The sequence below is a fragment of the Oryctolagus cuniculus genome, chromosome 14, assembly GCF_964237555.1.
Source record: "Oryctolagus cuniculus chromosome 14, mOryCun1.1, whole genome shotgun sequence".
Lineage (NCBI taxonomy): Eukaryota > Metazoa > Chordata > Mammalia > Lagomorpha > Leporidae > Oryctolagus > Oryctolagus cuniculus.
Window position 1 is genome coordinate 44,517,082 of NC_091445.1, and position 24,937 is coordinate 44,542,018.

At 38.1% G+C, this 24,937-nt stretch overlaps 1 long non-coding RNA gene across 1 annotated transcript in view; it reads left to right on the forward strand.

Moving 5' to 3' along the window:
- The window catches only part of LOC127492843 (uncharacterized), a 58,779-nt gene that overhangs the window by 28,396 nt on the left and 5,446 nt on the right, over positions 1-24,937 (forward strand). Inside the window, exon 2 of the long non-coding RNA XR_007922645.2 lies at positions 22,209-22,309. This is a non-coding gene — a long non-coding RNA (uncharacterized lncRNA). The remainder of the gene's footprint in view (positions 1-22,208; positions 22,310-24,937) is intronic.

The following is a 24,937-nucleotide window of genomic DNA, read 5'->3' on the forward strand; positions in this document are numbered from 1 at the left end:
GCCATCTTCCTGGCCTGGAGGCAGCCACATTCTCATGGGTCCTCACATGGTAGAGCAAGCTCTGGCATCTCTTCTTATAAGGGTGCTAATCCTATCATGAGTGCCCACCCTCCTGAATCATCTCCCACAGGTCGTACCTCCAAATAATATCACATTGGCAGTTGTGCATTAACATGATTTTTACAGGAGATGCCATCAGCCCCAGCATTCCCAACGGTAACATCTTGCAAATCTATAATGAACTATCACATCTAGGAATTTTACATGTTACATGTAAGAAGCACAGATTTCAATCTGAGTTTCCCAAATGGGCAGCAGTACCTACCAGTTTCATCATCAAAGGGATCCATGCTATCCTTTTATAACCAGCACAAACTCTTTGCCACTCACACCCTGTAAGGCCGCCACAAAACACACCAAACATCAGAGTAAGGGAAAGAGTTTATTGGCGGGGAAACCCAACAGACCAGAGGGAAGCGGCAAAGAAGGAAAAGAGGGAGAAGGTGAACGTAAAAGAGAGATTGAGAGAGAGAGAGAGAGAGAGAGAGAGCGAGCACCACATGTTCAGGAACAAGTCCTGTTAAACCTTTGCTGGGGGGTGGGCAGAGAAGTAGGAGCAGAGAGATGGAGCTGACACCAGTGGTTGGGCCATAAATTCACCTGGCTTCCAGCCATGGCTGCGGGCTAGAGCCTAGGATGGTGTCCAGGGAGCAGATCACGCCATAGATAAGACTGCACCATTTTACTAACACACCCTCTCCTTAAAACCTAAAACCATTAATATTCTCTCCATGTCTAGCTGTTGTAGGCATTTGTGAACCAGTGATAGATTAGAAGATTCATTCTCTCTCCCCCCTCTCTCTCCACTTCAAATAAATACATTAATTAATATTTCTTAAAACTGATAGATTAAATTTCATTAAAATTTTATGTCCCTGTTCTGAAAAATATTTTGTTAAAAGTATGGACATAATGAAAATTATTTGCAAATCCAAAATCTGACATATCGAGAGTACATACTCAAAAATATTCAAACCTCTATAGCAAAAGCAAGCAATCCAATTAGATAATGCATAAAAGACATGAAGAGACATATAACTGAAGAACATACACAAATGTCACATAAGTACATAAAAAAGCTGTTCAACATCGCTATCCATTAAAGAAATGAAAAATAAACCACAAGGAGACTTATCACACACCTACTAGAATGGTTTAAAAATAGCAAAAACACCTAATGGTGCCAAGAATGAAAAGACACTGTGTGATACATCACTACTGAGTTTGTAAAATGGTTCCATCTCTAGAAAAGAGTGATAGTCGTTTTTTGTTTGGTTTTGTTTTAAGAAATTAAAGTTGCAGCTATCAGGTGATCTAGCAATTGTTTGTGCCTTTATCTAAGAAAAAAACACTCTTATTTTAATATATAATCATTTAGAATTAAGTCCCAAACTAGAAACAACCTAGACGCCCTTCACTGGTTCACAAATGCCTACAACAGCTGGTGCTGGGCCAGGTACACAGAACTCAATCTGACTCTCCCATATGGGTGGCAGGCACCTACCTATTTGAGCCATAAGCTGCTGTCTCCCAGAGTGTGAATTAGTAGGAATCTGAGACTCAAACCCAGGCATGCCAATATGGGATGTGTTTCAAGAAGCATCTTAACTGCTGTGCCAAACATCAGTCCCTAACTTAGCATTATCTTTACATAGTCCATGCTTTTGTTTTCATGTCTAAGAATTTACTGTCTATCACTAGATTATGAATATTTTCTTCTCTGATTTTTTAAGTTGTAAGTTTTATATTTTATATTTAAATCTGTGATTTATTTTGGGTTAAATTTTATAGAAGGTGTAAGACTTCCATTGAGGTTTGTTTGTTTTGCATACAAATATCCAATTGCTCTAGCTCCATTTGTTAAAAGGCTATTGTTTCTTCACCAAATCTTTGCATTTTAACCAAAATCCAGTTGGGCATACTTATGCAGCTCTATTTCTGGATTCTGGATTCTGTCCATCAACCAAATGCATTTATCATTCTAAAACTACCACACGATCTTGAAGACTGAGACAACATCGAAAGCCCTGAAATTCAACAGACTCGTTCCTCCTACTTTCTTCATTTTCAAAATAGTTTTAATATTTTTTCATGTCCATATACACTTTGGAATAATATTGATTATACTTACAAAAGATTATGGTGGGACTTTATGAGAAATTGCATTAAACTGGTGTATCAGTTGGGAGGAGAATTAATATGATTCTTTCAGTTGATGAATACTGTATGTTTCCTATTTATTTAGATTTTCAAAATGTATCAGTGTTTTGTGGTTTTCACATAGAGATTCTGAATGAGTTTCTTAAGATTTATCACTAAGAATTTCATTTTGGGGGACTTGTAGATGGTATTATATTTGTACTTAGCCTGATGTGTTTATTGCTAAAATACAATAGAATTTGGTATTTAACTTGTGTCCTGCCACTATGCTAAACTCACTTAATGCTGGTAGTCTAAGTTTTCCTTCATTTGAGAATGTTTTGATGTCTTTTTCATCCCTATAGGGCATTTTTAATAGTTATGGAATTTTAGGTTGACAGCTACTTTGATTCAGCCCTTGAAAAACATTGTTTCACTTTCTCTCCCCTCCATATGTCTAATCATAAATCTACTGCCATTTGAATTGTTTTCCTTAAGGATAAAGTACTGCTTCTCAATTTCATGCTTTACACATTTTTTTCTTTGTTTTTAGTTTGTAGGAGATTGATTATGATGTTCTTAGTGTGGATTTCTTTAGATTTATCCAGTTTGGGGTTCACTCATCTTGTATTTATATGTTTATGCCTTCTGATAAATTTGTAGTTTTCAGCCATTATTTCTTTGAGTCCTATTTTAGCCCCACTTCTTTTTCCTCTCCTTCTGAGACTCAGAATGTTAATGTTAGATTTTCCCCTTTATTCTTGTATTAGGATTATCCAGAAAGATTGAACCAAGAAATGCATCAGTTTGAAAATTTTAAGGAATTTGTTCATGCAATTGTGGAGTTTTGGCAAGTCCAAAATTAGCAAGGTGGGTTGGTGGCTGGAAATCTAGAGAGAAGTTACAGTTTGAATTCAAAATCAGGCCTCTGGAAGAACTCCCCTTCTTCTAGGGAAGTCAGTTTATTAGCCTTGGATTGGGTGAGTTCTACGTATAACATGAAAGATAACCTTACTCAAAGCTCAATATGTTAACATCTGAAAAGTACATTCACAGAAAAATGCAGAATAATGTTTAACCAAATATCTTGGTGTCATAATCTAGCAAAGTTGACATAAAATTAGCAATCTGAATTGCATAGTTACCTTTGCTTGCTTGCTTGCTTGCTTTATTTATTTATTTATTTTCTTGGTTTATATTCTCCTTACTCTTCTAATGGGAAATTCCTGTCATCCTATCTTCCCCTTACTCTTTCTCTTCTATGTTTCCTCCATTCTGCTTTGGATATTGATATGACTCCCCCCCATTGAGTTTTTTACTTGTTGTTGTATTTTTAGTTCTAATTTTTACATTTGGTTCTTCTTTATGTATTATAGCTCTTTTCTGGGACTTTCTTTTTCTCTGTTGAAGTCCTCTATTTTTCACTTGCTTCAAGAATGTTCATAACTGCTCATTGAAGCATTTTTTTAGGGTAGATATTCTAAATTCTTAACAGATAACTCTCTAACATTGTCATCTTGGTATTGGTACCTATTGATGGTCCTTTTCATTCAGGGTAGCATCTTCACAGTTCTTGGTATGATGTGTGATTTCCTGTTGAAACCTGGAAAATTTCATATTATATCATAAAACTCTGGCCTCTTTCTTGGTCACCAGTTTGGCAGGGAAGTGGGGTTGGGAATTCCCACATTATTTCTGGGTGGGAATAAATACTCAGTCTCCCCAGTGATCCTCTTTTGATATCAGAGATTATCATATATTAGTGCTGGGCATAGGTGGCTGTCTCCACTCCCAGCAAAGTATCTCAACCTTGGTGGGAGGGTTAAAGCTGGTTTAGTACTGCTACCCATTTTGCCTCCATAGAGCAAGGACTGCCTTGTTATTGCTCAGCAGTGGTACAAGTTCTGACTACAAACAATGCTTCCTTTGAATTCACTCCAGCTGGGAGGTGAGGTGGAGGGTCTGTCATTATTGGTGGGTTGGAATGAAATCCAGTCTCATATTCAGCCTTTTCTGGTACCTTCCCACCTGAAGCTTCTGCCTGGTAAAGTTGTATACCAGTCTCTCAACGCACAGGTTGCTAGGAGATATCCATCTTCCTGACCCTTTGGCTAAGAAGGGTGAGATTTTGTTAGACTTGCTTGGTTTACCTCTTCTAATGGGTCTGGGTTACTGGCTTCTTGCACTCCAAGTCTGGGCTATATAAGGAGGAAACCAAAACCAAGAGAACTTACCTCTGAGTCATTCCTTGAATCCTGAAATCCTAGCCTGACTATTGCCTTCTCGTCAACTTTCAAAGTATTATTTTGTTTTATATTTAACATAGTTGTACAAAAAAGCAAGAATAGAGAAGAGTGCATCTATTCCATATTTCTGGAATCTTAAGTCTATAAAACTTGCTTTTAAAGAGAGGCAGTAAGAGGGCAAATAACAGTAAATAACAGTTTAATATTGTAACTACAAAGAGATTATAGCTTACGACTAAGCTGAAAATCATAAAAATGGATCCTAGCCAAGTTTTCTTACTGGAATTATATGTTTACTTTGGGATTCTATTGAATTTCCATTTGAAGTTTTCCCAGTAACAAATATTTTAAGTGTTTTATAGTAGTTGTATCTTATGTTTATGATGACATTTGAATTTATTCATCTCAAATTGTGGTATAGAATATGGGGAATATTTAGCACTGTAGGTTTTATCATCAATTCCTACTCTCTCTAAGGGACAATGAGTTTGCCTCTGTATTCCTGGCCAGTTCTCAACTTCATCACCAAAGCACACTAGCAAAGAATTTAGGGTCCCACTGACTGTTCATTTTGTTTTTTCAAAAATGTTTATTTATTTATTTATTTTTATTCTAAAGGCAGAAAGAGAGGGAGAGAAATGTATCATCTGCTGGTTTACTCCCCAAACGTCCACAACTGCTGGGGCTGGGCCAGGCCAGATTCAGGAGCTGTGAAACATATCTGGGTCCCCAAATAGGTGGCAAGGACTCAAATTTGAGCTGCCTCCCAGGCGCATTAGCAGGAAGCAGGATTGGAAGTACAGGTGGAACTTGATCCCAGGAATTCTGATATGAGATCAGAGTGGTGTCAATCTCTTGCTTCACAATGTCCACCCTTGACTATTCATTTTCAATGATATCCTATCCAATACTAAGATTCTCCCTTTGTCTCTTGAAATATTCAAATTTTAAGAAGATTTTACATTCTTCTTTGTTAAAACTTGAAGTATATCTTAAAAGTATTTTTATTTCTAAGTCCTAAATCCTGGAATAATTTTACTAGTAAAAATTATAAACAATATAAAAATATTCAAAGTAATAATACTTTTCTTGTTTATAAATTAAATGCATTAAAATTTATTAATTATAAAGGCCTTCCAATGATTAACTTTCTGTGGGTACAGTTGACAAAGCATGCTAGTGGTAATTACGGAAATGGAAATTTTCTTATCTTGACTTCTATGCATCTGATCAATATTATATCCTAATTGTTTTCCCAGGAGAGAGGTAGTTTTATCATAATTTTCCAGGTGATCAAATAAGTTCATTGACCAATACCAGGCATTTAGTAAGTATTGCATTAAACTTTTTAAGGTAATATAATTAGTAACTGACAGAATTGGAACTCTGTTATTTTAGCATTCCAAATGCAGGGTTATTTCTGCATCAAAGTTACCTTCCAAGCTCTGTTGCCTCTAAAAGGATTAAATAAACACCAGCAAAGCTTGAGAGAAAGTGTTCCAAACTATCTTTTTCTCAATTTTCTTTGACTACACCGTGCTCCTTTTTGATACCTTACTATGGCTTGTGTTTGCACATGGAAAGAAAAAGATTGTTATAGCCTGCACCAAAGTTCTTATCAGGAGGCTTATGCCTCTTCTCACAATGGAGTAATGACTACCCTTTGGTAAACTGGAAAACAGGACAAATATATTATACAATGGTTTTCAGACATCAGATCAAAGGCAATATGGCACCACGGTTCCTGAGAAATGGAAATGAATGAAGTGAGCCAGGTGATTGCATCAGCTCACTACCTGGAGGCAGGTAGGCTGTAGAGCAGGTAGAAGGAATTCAAACTGAGCCAAGTGTTTTTGAATTGAGCAGTTTGGAGTCTCAGTCCCTTTGATGGAAGCAGGGGTGGGTAGAATCCTCAGGGAAGAGTGCTAGCTAGGAGGGCTTTCCATAAAGAAAAGCCTAGGTATTCCTGAAGGCTAAAGTTGAGCCTTTGAGTCTTTTACTGACATTAATCTGCATATGCAGGAGACGAAAATACCCAAAGCTAAGGAAAGGACAACTGAGAACCTCTAGGCAGAACAATCCCCCAAACTTCACACAGAACTCGGAATAATTCAACAAAGTAGAAAGGTCCAATAGTATGCAGTTCATCAAGTAGATTCCAGAAAATGGTGTCAATTTAGCAGTGGGATTAAATTATCACAAACTATCAGGTAGTTTAGGCATACTTCAGCAAAGCATGAAACCATGATTTAGGGGGGCTGGTGTTGTGGCACAGGGGGAGAAGCTGCTACCTGCAATACTGGCATCCCCTATGGGTGCCAGATTTTGTCCTGGCTGCTCCGCTTCTGATCCAGCTCTCTGCTAATGGCCTGGGAGAGTAATGCAAGATGGCCAGGTGTTGGGGCCCCTGCCACCCACATGGGAGACCTGGATGAAGCTCCTGGCTCCTGGGGGCAGCCTGGCTCAGTCATGGTCATTAGAGCCACATGGGCAGAGAACCAGCAGATGGAAGACCTTTCTCACTCTCATTCTCTAACTCTGACTTTTAAATAAATAAGTAATTTTAAAAAAAGAAAATATGCCTTAGAAGAATCATACTATTCCAAATGATGTTAAATATGAACCACAGTTCAAAACTATATAAACAACAAAAACTTAGCAATGAAAATCACAATGTAAATTTCATGATATCTAGCATCAAAAAGAAAATGATCAAGCATGCAAGGAAATAAAAAACTATGAGCCATAGCCGTAAGAAAAAAGAAATCACTCAATAGGCAGAGACTCAGCAGTGTCAGAGACAATGGAACAAGCTGACAAAGACAGTAAAACAGCTATTATCAACATGATCCATGTGTTCCCCAAGGAAGTAGTAAGTAAAATTAGGATGAACACAGTAATCTTTAAAAAGAAAAAAGAAAAGAAATTCAAGGGCCGACACTGTGGTGTAGCAGGTTAAAGCCCTGGCCTGCAGTGCCTGCATCCCATATGGATGCCAGTTTGAGTCTTGGCTGCTCCACTTTCGATCCAGCTCTCTGCTATGGCCTGGGATAGCAGTAAAAGATGGCCCAAGTCCTTGGGCCCCTGCACCCACGTGGGAGACCCAGAAGGAGCTCCTGGCTCCTGGCTTCATTTCAGCTCAGCTGTGGCTGTTATGGCCATTTAGGGAGTGAACCAGTGGTTGGAAGACCTCTCTCTCTCTGGCTCTACCTCCCTCTGTAATTTTGTCTTTCAAGTAAATATTTTTTTAAAAAAAGAAACTGAAAACATTTAAAGATGTTATATCTATTTTATTTTGTTTATTTTAAAGGCAGACACACATATATATACACAGAGCTCCCATCCACTGGTTCATTCCCCAAGTGCCTGCATTGGCTGGGACAGAGCTGTGTTAAAGCTGGGCACAAGGAACTCAGTCCAGGCTTCCCATGTGGGTGGCAGGGACACAATCGCTTGAAACAATATTGCTGCCTTCCAGGGTCTGCATTAGCAGGAAGCAGGGTTAGGAACTGGAGGCGGATATTGAAGTCAGATGCTCAGATGCTCAGTTGTGGCACCAGCCTCTTAATCAGCTTTGTAACCATGAAGCTAAATACCCACTCCTGAAAAAAGTAATGTCTAAAATGAATATTTCATAGGATAGAATTAGACAAATAGTCAGGAAAAAATACTTACTTTGAAGACAGCAATGGAAGCTACCCAAAATGAAGCACAAACAGTAAAAAATACAAAAAAAGTCAACAGTGACCCTAATTACAATATTAAACAATTTAATGAGTATGAAATTGGAGTTCTGAAAAGAGAAAGGAAAAAATTGAATAACGATTAGCCAAAGTTTTACAAACTTGATGAAATCTATAAGCTCACAGATTAAAGAAGGTCAATAAATTTCCTATCAGAGGAAATTGTAGAAGATCATGCCAAGAAAATCATTGTCAAACCCTGGAAACAAGTGAATAGGATATAATTTTCAAAGCAGTCAAAGAGAGAAAGATATATAGCTTAGGTACAGAGGAAAAATATATATATAAAAAAATCATACTTCTTATCAAAATAAAGAGTGAAGCCAGAAAACAATGGAGCAATGTATTTAAAGCAATTAGAAAAATGTCAACCAAAAATTCTATACTCAGCAAAAATGTATTTCAAATTAAAATATATAAAGGCAAAACAAACACTTTTTTAGACTAAGCAAAGTTGGAGAAGTTATTGCCAACAAACCTGTTCTACAAGCACTTTTAAGAGAAGTTTTTCAGATAGGGAGAAATTGATAACAGATGGAGATCTGAGTATGCACGAAGGAATGAAGACATTTAGATATGAAATATATAGAACGTATCTTTCTTATTTTAATCTCTTTAGGAGATGATTATTTAAAAGTAAAAACACTGTGCAATTCATAGCATATGCAGAATTACAATGCTTGAGAAAAATAGCGGCATGGAAGAACATATTGCAGTACTCATTTGCTATACAAACAGTGATACAATAATATTTTGAGGTATGTGTGTGAAGAATATACTATGTTAAAAATGCTACTGGAAATCTTAGGACATACACACAAAATCTAAAAATAAATCATACATTAAGAGACAGTAGTTGAGACCAAATGTAATTATTAAAATATATAAGTAATTTAAAACAACGCAGGAAATGGTGTAAAAAGGATGAATTAGCGATGGGACATAGAGAATATTAGTTGAAATAGTCATGATCCTATCAATTATTACATTAAATGCAAATGATGTAAGCCATCTAAAAGGAAGAAATTTTGAGATTAAAAATTTTTAAATGCTATCATTATATCTAAAATTAAAAGGATGGAAATATATTTTATGAAAATGCCAATGAAAGATGGAGATGTTTTACCAAATCATGCAAAGTAAATTTAAGAACAAGGAATATGATTAGGGAAAAAGAAATATACTTTATAATGAAAAATAGATCAACCCATCAAGGTGAAATACCTGAATGTCTTTTTAGCAGAGTTCACTCCTGTGACAAAATCCAATAGAACAGCAGGCAAAGAAGAAAACCTGAAGTTACAGTTGCAGACATCAACACTCCTCTCAATAATGAGTAGAACAAGTGGGCGGATTATCAGTAACCATACATCTGACCTTAACTTAACCTAGTTGATATTTAGAAGGACTCCAAGAAACAGAGGAACCATAGATCATATTAAAGGAAGTATTATATTCTTAAAATTGCATTATGAACTACATTAAACCTGTTCTGTTTGTATTAATATCACATTAAAAAGGAGCCATATAAAATCTGATGAAATCTAGGAGAACTGTAATCATAATCATGCTAAGTATGTTCTGTGGCCCAAGGAAATTAAATTAGAAATCAATAACAAATAGATTTCTAGAATATATCAGAATATTTAGAAATTGAAACACACATTGCTAAATAACCTATGGGTCAGAAAAGCAGTAGAACAGGTTGCTAGAAAGCATTTCAAAGTGAAATGCCATTTCTAAGATGCAGTTAATGTAGGCCTTTGAAGGGAATACATGGAATCACATGTTTCTTTTTCTTGCCTCATTACACAAAACAGAATCCCCATTATGGGGTTGACCCACAGAACAAGGGTCTCAAAGCAATATTTTTAGGCCCAATTTTAAAGAAACTAGAAAAAGAGCAGCTACACTGAAAGCAAGTGGAAGGAAATGCTACATATAAACACAGAAATTGATAAAATAGAAAACAAGAATGTAATGAAGAAAAATATCAATGCAATTTAAAGCTGGTTTTACGACAAATATCAATGAAATTCATAAGCTTCTATCCAATTTACCCAAAAATGGAGGAAAACCAGTGCTGTTTCCTCACCACAGATTCAACAAACATTACAAGACTAAGAAGGAGATATTATCAACAATCCTATAAACCAATAAATATGAAAAATTTAGCAAAATGGAAGTACTGTGTAAAAGGAACAGACTACTGAAGTTTACTTAAAAAGAAACAACTCGAATAGGCTCAGCATAGCAAAAAAAACGCCCAAAAAGAAGAACTCCAGGAACAGATGGCTTCACTGCTGAATTCTAGCAAATGTTTAGTGAACAAACTAGAACAATTCTGCATGAACTCTTGTGGAAAATGGAGGAGGGGGCACACTTCTTTCTCATGAAGCAAACATTATACCACACCAAAGTCAGACAAGGTGTTACAAAACAGGAAAATAACAGAATATTCATGCAAGCACAAATGAAAAAGATCCTTAATAAAATGTTCAGAATTTAACTCAGATAAATTTAAATTTATCTTTTAAGCAGATATGTGTACATGGAAATGTTCATGGAACTATAAATCACAAGAAAGTGGGATTTATGCCAGAACTGCCAAATTGGCTTAACCCTTGAAAGTCCTCTCAATAGATGCAGAAAAATTATTTGGGAAAAAATCAATCTCCATTCATGATAGAAAATTTTCAGTAAACGAAGATGAGAAGAGATTTGTATGACAGCAGCTTTGAAAAAATCAACAGCTAATATCACCAACCTTGTGAAAGACTTAACACTTTGCTCTGACACCTGGAACGAGGCCATTGTTTACCCTCCTATTTAACCTTGCAATGAAGATTCTCTTCAGTGAAATGAGGCAAGGAGAACTAAAAAGCATGCACATTAGGAAATTGAATTATCCATAGATATCTTACATAGAAAATCCCATAGATTCCAAAACAGATGCTAAATTTAGGAAATTCACAGAATCTAAGATAAATATACAAAAATTAATTGTACTTCTAAACACCGGGAACAAATGTTTGGAAATTGAAGTTTCAAAAACTGTCATTTACAAAAGTATTAAAATATGAAATATTTAGCTAAAAGACTTTTGTAAGACTTTGCCCTGAAAATAACAAATAGAAAAACAGCCAAAATTAATGGAGAGATATATTATGTTTCTGGCTCAGAAAACTTGATGTCATTAAGGTTTCAATTTTTCCATTAATTGAAATATGTTTTTGGTACAATTCCAGTCAAAAAAAAAAAAACCCACAGGCTTTTTTGGTTCACATTAAAAAGATTATTTTGTAGACAGTGAAAAGTTTATCTGTACAAAAATGGAAAAAACCTAAAATTACCAAAATGATTTTGAATGAGAAAAACAAAATTGGAGGATTTATACAACTTGATTTTAAGTGTTTCTATGAAACTAGGGTAATAAAGCAGTGTGGTATTGATTTAAGAGAGACCTCAATCAATGAACAGAATAGACTAAAAAACTGAGTATATGTATTACATATATATATATCAAATATATATTTGATTTTTGACAAGGTGCCAAGACCATTCAACAAGGAAAAGATAGTCTTTTAAATAAATGATACTGAAAACATCAGTTATCCACATAAAAATCTCAGTCTTTCATGCATACAATATACAAAAATTCATCTCAAGTTGTCATAGACCTATATGTAAATGCAAAACTATTAAAATTCAATAAGAAAACATGAGATTATCTGGAGATACACTAACTATTCATCAGTTTTAAGGGTAGGTAAAGATTTGTAACTTGAACAGAAAAAGCCCAAACTACTAAAAAAAAAAAAAAAAACTGAATTGGACTTTTTAAAAAATGAAAAATATTTACTCTCCAAAAGTACTGTAAGAAAGTACAGGTGTTGTGGCACACCAGGTTAAGCTTCAGCTTGAGACGCCCATATCCCACATTGGAATGTTTGTCACATCCTGGCTGTTCCACTTCCTATCCAGCTTCCTGCTAATGTGCCTGAGAGGCAGTGGAAGATGGCCCAAGTACTTGAGTTCCTGTCACCCCTGTGGGATATCCAGATGGAATCCCTGGCTCCTGGCTTCAATTGAGCCTCACCCTGGCTATTGAAGGCTCAAGTGTAGTAAACAAGCAGATGGAAGCTCTAGCTCTGTCTCCATCTCTGTTACTCTGCTTTTCAAATAAATAAATAAATCTGCCAATCTTAAAAATATTGTAAATGATGTCAAGTCACAGACTGGGATAAGATATTCACAAAATGTGTATCTGGACTGTAGTTCAAACACATAGAGAAGTCTTAAAAGCCAATTAAAAAGTGGGGAACTGGCGCCGCGGCTCACTAGGCTAATCCTCCGCCGTGTGGTGCTGGCACACCGGGTTCTAGTCCCGGTCGGGGCGCCAGATTCTGTCCCGGTTGCCCCTCTTCCAGGCCAGCTCTCTGCTCTGGCCAGGGAGTGCAGTGGAGGATGGCCCAAGTGCTTGGGCCCTGCACCCCATGGGAGACCAGGAGAAGCACCTGGCTCCTGGCTTCGGATCAGCGCAGTGCGCCAGCCACAGCGCACCAGCCGCGGAGGCCATTGGAGGGTGAACCAACGGCAAAAGGAAGACCTTTCTCTCTGTCTCTCTCTCTCTCACTGTCCACTCTGCCTGTCAAAAAATTAAAAAAAAAAGTGGGGAAAATATTTGAATATATTTATAAACACTTATAAAGCAAATGTCAATGAACACACAAAAAGATGCTCAGCACCATTAGCATCAGGATATTGCCCATTAAATCTACATGAAATGCTGCTACAGAAGAACTAGGTTAGCTAAAATCAAAAGCAATATGGGATAGAAGGTGAGAAGAGCCATAATTAACTGGGACCGATGTTGATGAGGATGTGAAACAGGTGGAATTCTTACTCATTGCTGGTGGGAATTCAAGTTGGTTCAGCTTCTTTGGAATTCATTTTGATACTTTATTACAAAGATAACTATATAAACATTGAAATAAACATAATTCCCTTGTATTCTGGGGAATGTATCTATACAAAGACTTGTACTGGATGTTCATAGCAATTTTATTCATAAAAGCCTTAAACTGGAGAGATCTTAAATCCCCATCAACTGATGAATGGAAAACCGAATTGTGGGTTAGTCTTATAAAAACATACAGCCAAGCAGTAAAAGGGAAAAAAAATACTGACCCACATAGCACTTCATCCACATAAAGGAAACTCAAAATCATTGTACAAAGTGAAAGGCTCTAGACACCAAAAACTACATACTAGATAGTTTTACCTGCATGAAATTTTAGAAAATGCAAAGCTACCAGAGTAGAGAGCAAGATCAGTGTTGACAGGGTTCAGAGGAAAGGGAAGGGGGCTGAGCCAAAGGGACATGAAAGAACTTCATGGAGTGAAGGAAATCTGTGCTATCTTTGTATAGAGGGTTATGCACACATGCACACATGCCTTGGTTGAAACTCTTCAAATTGAACCCTAAAGATTGGTGAATATTTTGTTTGTAAATTATACTTCAATAAAGTTTATTCTTTTTCTTAATTATTTATTAATATATAGAGAGCAGACTTCATGGATTTCATAGATATGATTCCAAGAATACAATGGTATTTTTTATAAATTATGCTATTTTTCTGAAAGGCAGAGAGAGACAAAGACACATAGACAGATAAGAGCTTTCCAATCCGTATGGTGGTTCACTTCCCAAATGCTTGCAACAGCTGGGGCTAGGACAGATTGAAGCCAGAGTAGACAACTCAGTTTGAGTCTCCCACATGGGTGTCAGGAATCCAACCACTTGTACAATCATCTGCTGCCTCCCAGGATACACGTTAGCAGGAAGCTGGAATCAGGAGTGATGCTGGTATGCAAACCCAGCCCTCTGATGTGAGTGTGGCAAGCAGCATCTTAGCCACTATGCCAAACACTTGCCCCCAGGCTGCATCTTTTTAAAGTAAAAAGGTATAAAAATGATACCCCATGCACACACTAATTCAAAGCAAGTTAGGGTGACAACACAGAAAGTAGATTTCCAAATAAGGAATTTTGTTAGGAATAAATAGGCACATTTCATAATAGTAAAGAGATTAATTCATCAAAAGGACACACTGTGATTTACTTTACTATCCATTGTCATGGCTCTTAAAATATTCCTTCATAAATTTACTTTCCTTAAGAAATAAATGCTCTAATTTTTTATATTTCTTTAATATCTGCTGGAGTAAGGAGTGCTTTTCTTTTCTGAAATTGCTTGCTAGAATAGTTTGTCAATTTTTTGAATTATATTTTAAGTATTTTGGCTTGCTAGATATACTTTAATTGTCTTTTATTCAGATACTAGCTATGTTTTAATTTTGTTTGCCTACTAGATATATTTTAATTATATTTTATTTAGAACTCAAGCAAGCTTTAATGACAGATTTACAATGTTATTCAGCAAAAAAGTAAATATATCTGAAAAGTTCCCCACTTTGCCACATATTTAAAAATATTTCTGATACACATAATATTAGAATACTAATATATTTACATCACTTCACTGTAACTATTATAATTATTTTATTATTTATTTAATGTTAATAAGTAGAACCAATATTGAGTATTTAGAAAGATTTACAAACTTGAATCATCCCTGTGGGTCAAAATGATGGCCAAGGTTAAGGCATGTTTTCAGAATGGTTGTTAAATCTTGAAGCTTTCCTGTTTTCAAAACATTGCAATGTGATAGCCCCTCATTACAACCCAAAATGACTGCTAAAGCTCTGCTCTCACACAGTGTGGGGCGAGGTGGTGGTGTCTGCTCTCACATATCTTTACTGCATTCTGTCATTGCCTACCCCCAGATCCCACTTCTGCTCTGTTCCCTTCCTGTTGTATGTCCACGTTCTGTCTGAGCTTCTGCTACAGGGTTCTCTTTCGTATGTCTTTGCATCCTCTTCTTGCCGAGGTCATGACAACATGGCTCAGTAGGTTCATAATTTGCCTTTGTTTCATGGGACTTATAAAATGTAGATTCAGATGTTTACTGAGTCACACAATCTGTTGAAATGGAGAAAATGTAAATTGGCTTCAACCCATACAGAATGGGAAGTCCAAAGTCTCCCATAAATTTGTTAATCCCAGGAGGCTCATGTTCTCCTGGTCACCCTTGGCTCCTACCAAACACTAGTTCTCATCTCCCAGCATTGCTCTTATTTCTGGGCTCCTTGCAGACTTTTTTTTTTTTTTTTTTTTTTTTGGACAGGCAGAGTAGACAGTGAGAGAGAGAGAGAAAGAGAGAAAGGTCTTCCTTTTGCCATTGGTTCACCCTCCAATGGCCACCGCGCTGATCCGATGGCAGGAGCCAGGTACTTATCCTGGTCTCCCATGGGATGCAGGGCCCAAGCACTTGGGCCATCCTCCACTGCACTCCCTGGCCACAGCAGAGAGCTGGCCTGGAAGAGGGGCAACCGGGAAAGAATCCGGCACCCTGAATGGGACTAGAACCCGGTGTGCCGGCGCCGCAAGGTGGAGGATTAGCCTAGTGAGCCGCGGTGCCGGCGGTCCTTGCAGACTTAAATGTGGAACATCACTCACTTTCTGATTACCCTCACTAGTATAAAAACACTCACACCTATCCTATAAATAACTAGCACAGGTTTTGTGTTGCAGAACCACCTCGCTCAACCCTTCAGCTCCCTCTAAATTCCTCTTGCATTGTCTCTTTTACTCCAGAGCCCAACCTTTAAGGGGCTCCAAAGAACTCTTCCATTTAACCACATTGTTTGAATCCATTTAGTGTATAGCAATCAATAAAGCCACATGTCTTGCCTCCAGGGGGCGCCATCTCCACGGAGTCTGATCTGCATAGTGCAGCCCTCCCTCCAGCCTCTGGGTGGTAAAAAAGCTGACAGAACTTGAGAGAATGGAAGACTCCAATCTTCTGCCTTTGGTAGCCTCCTCCTCCTTCTTTGGCTGCTACACAGGGGCAGGGCTGTTTCCCTGTCCAGGCACTGGGGAGGCAGATGTTGTCTCCTACCACACCATCGTCTCAGCCTAGGTGCACACTGACCCAGGAGTTGGAAAAGATTTATTGAAGAGCTTGGCAAGCACCCAGAAATAATGCCAACAGTAAGATAAGCACGAGGGCACCTTATGTAATTAGCTCACTTCCTCGCGGAAGGGGAAACGACTCCCAGGAGCAGTCTTCGGAGAATTTCCTATCTCTTCAGCCCTCTCCTCCTTGTACATTCCTCCTCAAACTCATCATCCCTTTCAGTCTGGGAACCCCACCAGTACCCTCACAATCCCCAGAAAACCCATCTGTCTGAAAAAGGAGTCCCAGCCAGCTCTCCCAGGGTGTGATTTACAAGCTCACTCTTCCAGTGGTTCCTCATTGCTTTATGGGGCCTCTTGTGCTAAAAAGGAAGGGAAAGGTAGATGTGTTGTATCCAGTTTGGTCTCACTGACAACACAGCAGGAGGTCAGCTGGCCCCAAGTGACTGGTGAACAAACATACTTGGTTTCAGATTTGTTCTTTCCCAAAGAGTGCGCAGTCTGACACATGTGAGCCAAAGTCTTCCCATTGCCAAGAGTTGGGCCCTCCCCCTCAGGTAAATGTCGCACAGGTCCATGTGCTTGAGAGCAGTGACTCCCTGCCATGACTTCCTTCATCAAAGACCACCACACTAGCAGAGTAATCCAGACACAACCATCCAGGACGTGTGGTACCATCTCTGTAGATGCATTCTGACTCTCCCCATGTCCCTCCTCATGGAAGGCAAGAAATGGCCCATTACTTGGCCCAGAAAAGAAGCAGAGGACCAGAATCTATAGACTTCTCATGGAAACTAGAGGAATGGGAACACATGCTCACATGCAAGATCCCCAATAATGCCTTTTTGAATGAGATGGGAAGACAGTTAGGGAAGCTAAATGTCTTGTAATCCCAAGGTCAAGGCCTGGGTTACAAAAACACATTCAGTTACTTGCTTTCAAAACTGCATTTCCTCGGGGTTGCTGTTATCTGGAGAAACACATGTTACATATGTTATTTTTCACAATGCACTGGTAAATGTAATTGCAGTTTGTTTTTACTTTATTTTCCCCAAGTTTTCATTCATTGTAACAACATAGTGCAATAACAATAAAATAAGCTTAAAAATGAAGGAAATTACCTAGAAATCTGCCTACAAAAGCAAGTGTTTTTATTTTCTGTGTTTCTTCCCAGGAATTATCTATATGCTGGCAATGCAGTTCTAATGCTGCTTCCCAGAATGGAAGATTTGGAAGAAAGACAGAGGCCTGCTTCTAAAAACTGTCAGACACTGACCACATATCTTAAAATCCTGAGTGTCAGTTTCCTTATATTTCAAACTTTAAAAATGGACTAGTTGGCTTTTTAACAGCTTCTTCCAGTTCTAAAACGATTTGCTTCTGTGCTTGCAACAGAATGAGTTTTACTTGGAAGCATCATGTTTGGAAAACTGGAAATTTTTAAAAGCTGAGAGAATTGTACTGGCAAGTAAATATTGCAATTAGCAATACCACAAACAAAAGACAGGAGGAGAGACTGAAATTCAATAGTGACCTTTTGATAAACATACTTTAAAATAACTACTCTTTTTGTTCTAAGTTCTATAACTTCTCAAACTTGTTTACAAGGCTTAAAGTTTTTCAAGCTGCATCGTAACCTCCTGTAATGAAAACAAAACAAAACCCTCCATTAACCACAGAAGTATCTATTAAATGTCGATGATGTTCCTCCTTTTAAGATTCTGTGGTTGCCTGCCATCGTGTTTGGAATGGTACTGGACCAAAATGGCTATTTTCCCTTCACTGGCCAGTTGTTGAAGGCATACTTTTCTTTTGCCTGTTTTTGCTACTACTGTGAACCAAGCTATTCTGGAAATAAGCATGAGACATTAATAAAAAAAATAAAAAAAGATGAAAATAACAGTTGGTAGAAACCTTTCAAGTGCTTTTGCAGGCAGCTGAGTGTTTGCTCTCCCTAGCAATTTGGAGAGAATCTGTGTTTAAGTAGATGGATCACAGACCTGTTACAGAGTACAGTATAGTCAGTGAACATGTGCTAAGACCCGTGGACTGCAAGACTTTCTACATGCTAGGCAGAAAGCCTGGAAAATACTGTTATTCTGCCCACTTGAGAATTAATTATACACTGGCAGTCCTTCCTTTGCACAATAATTTAAAAAAAAAAGCTTTTACTTATTTTCATTTTATCTTCAAGGCAAAGAGAGAAAGACTGGCAGATGGACACACATAGACCTTCCACCCTCTGGTTCACTCCTCAGATGCCTGCAACTGTCAGAGCTGGAGCAAACTAAAGCCAGGATCCCAGAATTCAATTCAAGTCTCCCAGATGGGTGACAGGACCCAAGTACTTGAATCATCACTGAATGCGTCTCTGGGTGTGCACCAGCAGGAAGCTGGATCAGAAGCTGAGGATCTGGGATTCAAAGTAGTCACTCCAGTAAGGGATACAAGTGCCCCACAGTGCATTTTAACAGCTGCACCAGATGTCTGCCCCATGCAACCCTCTGTTAATTGAAATGTGTGTACCCCAGAATCTTGTCTTTCCTTTGAGGGTTCACTATTAATGCAGATTAAATCTCAGGGACCACAGAATTGTACAAATAGGCTGTGGTTCCAATGTGCACATACTTTGTTATACACAGTACTGTTATAAAGCATGGACTGTCATATTACAACATGGATTTTCAAGTTCTATTTCAAACCCCATGAACTTGTAGGATTGGTGTATGTGCAAGGCTTACCACTGTCACCGTTGGGTTCAGAGATGGAAGGTATGCACAGAGAACAAACAGCATAGTGAGAGTCACTGTGGTTGTATTACCAAGCATTGCTCTCTGTCTTCACATATGGGCTCTGGCAATTTTTTGATGCTCTGGTGCTTTTGGAGTTGTCAATGAGACATTTTGCAATTGAATAAAGTTGATGATTATGGCAATATAAGAAATGATATGATGCTATAAATTGTAAGTGCACTATAACTGAAATGCCTGCTTGGAGGACTGTGTTGAGAAGCATTCTGGGGCTGCATCTGGAGTCCATGGGGAAATGTGCCCTAGTTGGGGAGTTATATAAGATATTTCAGCTTGTGGAAAAATGGAATTAAAAGATAAGTTTATTTTGGCGCAAAAATGCTTGAAGTCAAGTCACAGTTTTTCATAACACGTTTTCTATGAACTTTCTGATGACCCATATTATGCAAGGATTTCAAAATATTTTGCAGCAAAATAAATTTATCTTTCAATTTAATTTTCCATAAAATGTGTGTGCAAGTGCACTCATACATACATGTGTATCCATACTCTTGTATATTCTATTGACTGGAGAGCAAAACAGTGGGAAATTATAAGTTAAGGAGCATCTGTGCATGCATAGAAAACTTCTAGAATTATGTACCCACAAAAAGGAGACTATTGACACAACTGTTTTTCAGAGGCCTCTGCTTGCCCAGGCAAGAGGAAAATGTAATTTTCATTATTTGCTCATTGAAGTGATTGTTTTTTGCTTTTACTATGAGCATGAATTCTTTTTGACAATTTTTTTTTTTTTTTTTTTGACAGGCAGAGTGGACAGTGAGAGAGAGAGAGAGAAAGGTCTTCCTTTGCCGTTGGTTCACCCTCCAATGGCCGCCTCGGCCGGCGCACGGCGCCTATCCGAAGGCAGGAGCCAGGTGCTTCTCCTGGTCTCCCATGGGGTGCAGGGCCCAAGCACTTGGGCCATCCTCCACTGCACTCCTGGGCCAGAGCAGAGAGCTGGCCTGGAAGAGGGGCAACCGGGACAGAATCTGGTGCCCCGACCGGGACTAGAACCCGGTGTGCTGGCGCCGCAAGGCAGAGGATTAGCCTACTGAGCTGCAGTGCTGGCTCTTTTTGACAAATTTTTAAAAATTAATCTCTCATTATTAACCTCAGAAAGCTAAGGCAGTATAGACCCTATCTAGAATGTTAATATAAAATAAGCTATTAGAAATTTGGGAAATGAGAAAAATGCCATCATTAAGATAAAAAAGAACTAAGCAGGTGGTGTAGAAAATTAACTAGGTGAAGACAAAATTCAAAATCTAAAACCTTCCACTGTAAATTTTCACAGAATGTATACAAATTAGCAAAGAAGTAGAATAAATACAAGAAAAAGTGTAAAAATGTAGACATTCCATTATCAGTCTAATAGGAGCTCTGTTAGAAGACAATAAACATCAATGCAGAAGAAAAATATTTAAAGAGTTCATGGCTGACAAGTTGCCTTAGTTTCAGATTGGAAGGAGCATTATTAATTCCAAACAGTTTGGGCAAAACAACATCTTCACTTAGATACCCTCCAGTGCAAATGAAAATCCACACTAGCAGGGTAAACACTGGGGTCTTTCAAAAAGTAAGAGAATTTTTTTAGCCCTAAAGGGGCGAAAATCAGCATGATGTATGGATGCTCATAAAAAACAGGGGGTACTGGAGACAATGGAGTGATATAGTCATGCTTTTTTGTTGGTTTGTTTTTAAAGAAAAGGATTCTTACTTAGTACCTGGGGACCAGTATCTTCTTAACCTACACATTTGCCTTTAGCATTGGCAAGTGTGAAGTCAGGTGTCTACCCCATGCAATTTCAGTTATTGAAGAGTTCACTTTAAAAAACACAGCAATATACATGTACATACATACACATATGTACAGCTAAATATTAACAGAAGAAGAGCAAGGGCACTTAAAAGGCAGAATAGTTCTTATTTTGCTTTTTTAAAATTAGTGGTCCCTAAAAGTACTCTTTGTGGCAGTTATAAAAGAACTCAGACTTTATTCAGGCTTTTAAGTACTCAATGGATGATTCAGTGTGCACACAGTGTACCTATGGTTACTGACCAATTTATTCTTGGAGAAAAGAGCTTCTCAAGACTTTGTTGACCCAGCTTGTCAACAGCAGTGTGTCGGTGACCTTCCCACGGACATATTTGAAAGTAATGTGGCATATGGAGAGACGGTCCAGATCAGCAACTTCCATTTAGAATTTTCCAATGATTCAGAAGAACTACTTGCTAGATTGACTCCATAGTATAGTGAATAATTAATTCACAGAAACATTTCAGCACAGTGCTACTGGTGATTACTTGAAATCATGCCTAAAGTATAATGTAACTGCTCAAAATAGCAAAAACAATAATAATACCTTCAAATTATCAGGTCTCCTTTTTTTAAGATTTTATTTATTTATTTGACAGGTAGAGTTACAGACAGTGAGAGAGAGAGAGAGAGAGAGAGAGAGAGAGAGGAAGGTCTTCCTTCCATTGGTTCACTCCCCAAATGCCCGCAATGGCTGGAGCTGCGCCAATCCAAAGCCAGGAGTCAGGTGCTTCCTCCCAGTCTTCCATGTGGGTGCAGGGGCCCAAGCACTTGGGTCACATTCTACTGCTTTCCCAGGCCTTAGCAAAGAGCTGGTTGGAAGAGTAGCAGCAGGGACTAGAACCGGCGCCCATATAGGATGCTGGTGCTGCAGGCGGAGGGTTAACCTACTACGCCATGGCGCCGGCCCCTAATTATCATAAATTTTTCCAATGCCCTTGTTTTTCCAATAAAGACAGCCGTTACCAAGCCTCTTCATGCCTGCTAGGAAAAAGGCCATCTGTGGTGTTGAACTTGTCTGTTTGTGTGTACTTTTTGGACTGTGAAACAATGTTGACTCTCAAGCCTGTAGAGGAACACACTGTTGTAACAAAATTCCCATTTCCTACCACCTATCCTAAGGTGTCAACTTAATGTTATCAAGTAGCCATGAGGGTGTATTAATAGAGAAGCAGTTCTGAGTGATTATATCAATGATCACTTCACACAAAGCGACAGAGGTGAAAATCTTCCAGATTCTCATCTATTGTCAATATTTTAGTAGTGATCGTAATCTTTTGAAAACATGCTGCATGTTTTATCAGGAAGTAGTAACACACCCTTGATTGCATTACCACATAGATCATGCTAGTTCCTTTCTCTCATTTCTTAGGTTTGCATAATGTTCCCCAAGATTGGAAAAATAACAGTAAATGCCAGGGCAGTCCCTATGTGTATTGGAAACAGGTTCTTGGTGAAGCCACCACATTGAATGTAAGTGAACACCATGGGGCAGGATGGTGGGGTTGTTTCTTGATTGTGAAAGGCCAAGTTCAAAGATGTATTAGCTCCAACTCAGATCTTTCTCTAAAAGACAACATTTAAGTTTTAAAAGTATATTTATTTATGAGAAATAGAGAAAGAGAAATTGACTAAAGAGCTTCCACCTGCTGGTTCACTCCCTAAATTCCTATGACAGTTAGGACTGTGCCAGGCTGAAGCCAAGAGATGGGAACTCAATCCAAGTCTCCCACATGGGTGGCAAGAACCCAATTATTCAAGCCCTCACTGCCACCTCACAGTGTCTGCAATAGCAGGAAGCTGGAACAAGGAGTCAGTAGCTGCAGATGGGTTTCGAAGACTGGTTCTCAGATGTGGGAATCAGGCATCATAACTGCTAGGCTCACTGTTCACTCTTCCATCTCAAATTCTGATGACTGTATCTCTCTGCCAATTACATGGAACTCTGGAGTGTGTCACCATAGTCACTGAAAGTGGGTCACTCATTATATATGCAGGTTTTGAGGGATATTTTTGGCCGAAAACTTATATGATCTTTCACCACCTGATTTTTCTCATTGCCCTGAAGTCAAGTGCTATACAGTTGGTGATTAGCTGATCAAATTTATATTCTTGTTCAGTGTACACTTTTATATAATAACAGAAGTTGATCATGCTGAGATAATAACAGAGCAGTTCCTCAAATGTGTTTTTATTGCCCTCACTTATACTTTCGGTGTAAATGTGCATATTTTTTCCACGTATCACATTTAAAACAGCTGAGTTGAAATATATTTCATAGAACATACATTCACCTTGTAAAAGCATGCAATTGAATACTTTTTAGTATATTCACAGATATGTGTAAGTATCACCAAATTCAATTTTAAAACATTTCATTGCCTTTAATTATCAATCCCTGTCACACGCTTCCTTCCAGCCCTGAGCAACGAGAATCTACCTTGTCTATGTGTAGACTTCCCTGTTCTGGGCAATTCATATAGCATTTTGCAGTATGTGGACTTTTGTAACTATTTTCTTCCCCTTGGCATCAGTTCAAGGTCCATCCACATTGTAGCATGCACCAGCACTTCACTGTTCACTATGGTTGAATAATACTATGTTTTGTTGTTTCATTTATCAGTTGGTGGACATTAATGTTTCTATATTCGGGATATAATGAATAAAGCTACTAAGATATTTATATTCAGCCATTTCGTGTGCATGTATTTTCATTTATTTGGGATACATGACCTAGAACGGGGTCATATTGTTGGGTTGTATGGTAACTATTGTTTATCCTTTTGAACAACTGCCAACTTGTTTTCCAAAGTGGTTGCAGTGTTTTTATTTTCACTGAAAGTGTGTGAAGGTTCTGACTACTCCACATTCTTATCTATACCTATTAGGATCTTCCTTTTTAATTCAAATAACTTTATTGGATATGAAATGATATTTCACTGTGGATTGCAAGTGGAGCAGCAGGGACTTGAACCGATGCCCATATGGGATGCTGGCACCACAGGTGGTGGCATTACCTGCTACTCCACTACACCGTAGCACTAGTCTCTCTGCATTATCTTTTAATTGTATTCCACACGAACATTTTAAAGTCCCTTGTATGTTTATATATCTGAGTACTTCAAAAATTCTATGGGAAAATGAAATTAAGAGATAACTTTATTTTGGTGCAAAAAGTATTGAAATCCATATATGGTTTTTATGGTATATATTTTCCACAAATTTTTAAGGCTCTGCATATGCAAAGATATATGTGTATGTATATATATGTGTGTATATAGATATAACTGTGTATATAGATATGTGTATATAGATATAGCTATATATAAGAAAATTTCTGAGGCATCCTAAATTTAATTATAGGAGCCAGAAGTAGGAAGAGATGAGAGAAGTTAATCAGTTGACAGCTACAAGTCCAAACCAAGACTTCTCTACTTTCCTGAATGCGTATTGAATCTTTAACTTAAACCCCCTAGTGGCCAATGGCCCAGACACCAGTGCTTCCTGTTTAGATACAAACTTCCAGGATTGCTAACCCCAACTAATTCAGAACAAGCAATCTCTTCTTATGCACTGTCCTCCTATCCCCAAACCTCCCTCACTTGGTTTCATCCTGTCCCTCTTTCTATTGCCAATGAAAGTTCAATGTAAAGAGTTCATGCATTACTTCCCAAACTTTTATTATAAAAACGCTCTGAACTCTAAGGTTCAGCACACATATTTCCAGGTGTTACCTAGCTTTGGTGCTGGCAGTTGTGGGACTTGTCCCAGGACCCTTTCCTTTTCTGGCATCTATAACAGCTCCATAAACCCTTTTGTTTCAGAAAAGAGTTTTGGGGCATGTGTGTATGTTCCATTTGTTTTGTTTCTCTGGAGAGCCTTCAGCATAGTTCACCTGTACAGTTCATCTTGTCTCTTGAAACTGTTTGCCAATGATTTAAATGGACTGCCCAAGTATGCAATAGGAAAGTAGTACCTTATGGTCAAAATGTAACAAAAAATAGTTTCTGTGGTCAGAAATGCAGCTCCAAATATTTTGTACCCCCTTTTCTGTTCGAGTTCGAGTGTTCTTATACTGTTTCCCTCCACCAAAATAGTAGA